This window comes from Arachis hypogaea, chromosome 6 (genome assembly GCF_003086295.3).
Source record: "Arachis hypogaea cultivar Tifrunner chromosome 6, arahy.Tifrunner.gnm2.J5K5, whole genome shotgun sequence".
NCBI classification, from domain to species: domain Eukaryota; kingdom Viridiplantae; phylum Streptophyta; class Magnoliopsida; order Fabales; family Fabaceae; genus Arachis; species Arachis hypogaea.
This window is the reverse complement of record NC_092041.1, coordinates 29,998,715-30,002,793: the sequence shown is the minus strand read 5'-3', so window position 1 is coordinate 30,002,793 and position 4,079 is coordinate 29,998,715. Positions and strand designations below refer to the sequence as shown.

The following is a 4,079-nucleotide window of genomic DNA, read 5'->3' as shown; positions in this document are numbered from 1 at the left end:
ATTTTCAAAATCAAATCTTTTTTTTAAAATGTTTTTCAAATCATATCTTCTCAATCACATCTTTTTAAAAACTAATCATATTTTCTTAACCACATCTTTTTCAAAATAGTTTTCAATCAAATCTTTTTGACTTCTAATTTTAAAATCTCTTTCAAAAATCACTTGATTTCTTTTCCACTTTCATTTTCGAAAATCAAGTAATGTTTTCAAAAATGTTTTCAAAATCTTTTACTTAATTTTCGAAAATTACTTCCCTTCTTCTCACATCCTTCTATTTATGGACTAACACTATCCCTTAATGCAAAATTCGAACTCCATCTCCTTTGATAAGTTCGAATTTTCTACTTCTGCCTTCCACTTTTCTTTTCCTCTGACACCTAAAGGAATCTCTATACTGTGACATAGAGGATTCCACATTTTCTTGTTCCCTTCTCTTTCTTATGAGCAGGAGCAAAGACAAAGGCATTCTTGTTGAGGCTGATCCTGAACCTGAAAGGACCTTGAAGAGAAAGCTAAGAGAAGCCAAAGCACAACTCTCTTTAGAGGACCTGACCGAATTCTTCAAAGAAGAAGAACACATAGCAGCCGAAAACAACAATGCCAACAATGCAAGGAAGGTGCTGGGTGACTTTACTGCACCTACTCCCGATTTCTATGGGAGAAGCATCTCTATCCCTGCCATTGGAGCAAACAACTTTGAGCTTAAGCCTCAATTAGTTTCTCTAATGCAACAGAATTGCAAGTTCCATGGACTTCCATTGGAAGATCCTCATCAGTTCTTAGCTGAGTTCTTGCAAATCTGTGACACTGTCAAGACTAATGGGGTTGACTCTGAGGTCTACAGACTTATGCTATTCCCTTTTGCTGTAAGAGACAGAGCTAGAACATGGTTGGACTCTCAACCTAAAGAAAGCCTGGACTCTTGGGAAAAGCTAGTCAATGCCTTCTTGGCAAAGTTCTTTCCACCTCAAAAATTGAGTAAGCTTAGAGTGGAAGTCCAAACCTTCAGACAGAAGGAAGGAGAATCCCTCTATGAAGCTTGGGAAAGATACAAACAATTAATCAGAAAGTGTCCTTCTGATATGCTTTCTGAATGGAGCATCATAGGTATTTTCTATGATGGTCTCTCTGAACTATCCAAGATGTCTTTGGATAGCTCTGCAGGAGGATCTCTTCATCTGAAGAAGACGCCTACTGAAGCTCAAGAACTGATTGAAATGGTTGCAAATAACCAATTCATGTACACTTCTGAAAGAAATCCTGTGAACAATGGGACTAGTCAGAAGAAAGGAATTCTTGAGATTGACACTCTGAATGCCATATTGGCTCAGAATAAAATATTGACTCAACAAGTCAATATGATTTCTCAAAGTCTGTCTGGAATGCAAAATGCACCAAGCAGTACTAAGGAGGCTTCATCTGAGGAAGAAGCTTATGATCCTGAGAACCCTTCAATGGAAGAGGTGAATTACATGGGAGAACCCTATAGAAACACCTATAATCCTTCATGGAGAAATCATCCAAATTTTTCATGGAAGGATCAACAGAGACCCCAACAAGGTTTCAACAACAATAATGGTGGAAGAAACAGGTTTAGCAATAGCAAGCCTTTTCCATCATCTTCTCAGCAACAGACAGAGAGTTCTAAGCAGAATAACTCTGACTTAGCAACCATGGTCTCTGATCTGATCAAAACCACTCAAAGTTTCATGACTGAAACAAGATCCTCCATTAGAAATTTGGAGGCACAAGTGGGTCAGCTGAGCAAGAAAATTACAGAACTCCCTCCTAGTACTCTCCCAAGCAATACAGAAGAAAATCCAAAAGGAGAGTGCAAGGCCATCAACATGGCCGAATTTTGGGAGGGAGAAGAGGCAGTGAACGCCACTGAGGAAGGCCTCACTGGGCGTCCACTGGCCTCCAATGAGTTCCCCAATGAGGAATCATGGGAATCTGAGGCTGAAAATGAGACCATAGAGATTCCACTAGACTTACTTCTGCCATTCATGAGCTCTGATGAGTATTCTTCCTCTGAAGAGGATGAGTATGTCACTGAAGAGCAAGTTGCTAAATACCTTGGAGCAATCATGAAGCTAAATGACAAGTTATTTGGAAATGAGACTTGGGAGGATGAATCCCCTTTGCTCACCAAGGAACTGGATAACTTGTCTAGGCAGAAACTGCCTCAAAAGAGACAGGATCCTGGGAAGTTTTCAATACCTTGTACCATAGGCACCATGACCTTCAAGAAGGCCTTGTGTGACTTAGGGTCAAGTGTAAACCTCATGCCTCTCTCTGTAATGGAGAAGTTAGGGATCTCTGAGGTGCAAGCTGCAAAAATCTCACTAGAGATGGCAGACAACTCAAGAAAACAAGCCCATGGACTTGTAGAGGATGTTCTGGTAAAGATTGAAGACCATTACATCCCTACTGATTTCATAGTCCTAGAGACTGGGAAGTGCATGGATGAATCCATCATCCTTGGCAGACCCTTCCTAGCCACAGCAAGGGCTGTGATTGATGTTGATAGAGGAGAGTTAATCATTCAAGTGAATGAAGAATCCTTGGTGTTTAAGGCCCAAGGATATCTCTCTGTCATCATGGAGAGGAAGCATGAAGAGCTTCTCTCAAAACAGAGCCAAACAGAGCCCCCACAGTCAAACTCTAAGTTTGGTGTTGGGAGGCCACAACCAAACTCTAAGTTTGGTGTTGAACCCCCACATTCAAACTCTAAGTTTGGTGTTGGGAGGTTCCAACATGGCTCTGAGTATCTGTGAGGCTCCATGAGAGTCCTCTGTCAAGCTACTGACATTAAAGAAGCGCTTGTTGGGAGGCAACCCAATGTTATATTTTATCTATTTTATTTTGTTATTTTCTCTTTTTTTGTAGGTTGATGATCATGAGGAGTCACAAAATCAATGAAAAAAGCAAAAACAGAATGAAAAACAGGAAGAAAAACAGCACACCCTGGAGGACGCACCTACTGGCGTTTAAACGCCAGTGAGGTTAGCTGTTGGGCGTTTAACGCCCAGTCTGGCACCATTCTGGGCGTTTAACGCCAGAAAGGGGCACCAGACTGGCGTTAAACGCCAGAAAGGGGCAAGAAGCTGGCGTTAAACGCCAGAAATGGGCACCAGCCCGGCGTTTAACGCCAGAATTGGCACAAATCGAGATTTTGCTTGCCATTTGGTGCAGGGATGACTTTTTCTTGACACCTCAGGATCTGTGGACCCCACAGGACCCCCACCTACCCCACCACCATCTTTCTCTTCACCACTCACATCCATCCTTCATAAAACCCCACCTACCTCACCATTCAAATTCAAACCACTTTCCCACCCAAACCCACCCTCAATTGACCGAACCCTACCCTTCCCCCTCTCCTATATAAACCCATCTTCACTCCTTCATTTTCACACAACCTAAACACCACTTCTCCCCCTTTTGGCCGAACACAAAGCCATTCCCTTCTTCCTCATTTCTTCTTCTTCTACTCTCTTCTTTCTCCTTTTGCTCGAGGACGAGCAAACATTTTAAGTTTGGTGTGGTAAAAGCATTGCTTTTTGTTTTTCCATAACCATTTATGGCATCCAAGGCCGGAGAAACCTCTAGAAAGAGGAAAGGGAAGGCAAAAGCTTCCACCTCCGAGTCATGGGAGATGGAGAGATTCATCTCAAGGGTGCATCAAGACCACTTCTATGAAGTTGTGGCCTTGAAGAAGGTGATCCCCGAGGTCCCTTTTTCACTCAAAAAGGGTGAACATCCGGAGATCCAACATGAGATCCGAAGAAGAGGTTGGGAAGTTCTTACCAACCCCATTCAACAAGTCGGAATCTTGATGGTTCAAGAGTTCTATGCCAATGCATGGATCACCAAGAACCATGATCAAAGTGTGAACCCGAATCCAAAGAATTATCTTACTATGGTTCGGGGGAAATACTTGGATTTTAGTCCGGAAAGTGTGAGGGTGGCGTTCAACTTGCCTATGATGCAAGGAGATGAACATCCGTACACTAGAAGGGTCAACTTTGATCAAAGGTTGGACCAAGTCCTCACAATCATATGTGAAGAGGGCGCCC

At 42.5% G+C, this 4,079-nt stretch overlaps 1 non-coding gene across 1 annotated transcript; it reads right to left on the bottom strand.

Moving 5' to 3' along the window:
* Positions 1-980: 980 nt before the first annotated feature.
* Positions 981-1,088, bottom strand: LOC112699820 (small nucleolar RNA R71). Its single transcript, XR_003152758.1, has one exon. It is a non-coding gene; the product is annotated as a small nucleolar RNA R71 (small nucleolar RNA).
* Positions 1,089-4,079: the final 2,991 nt, after the last annotated feature.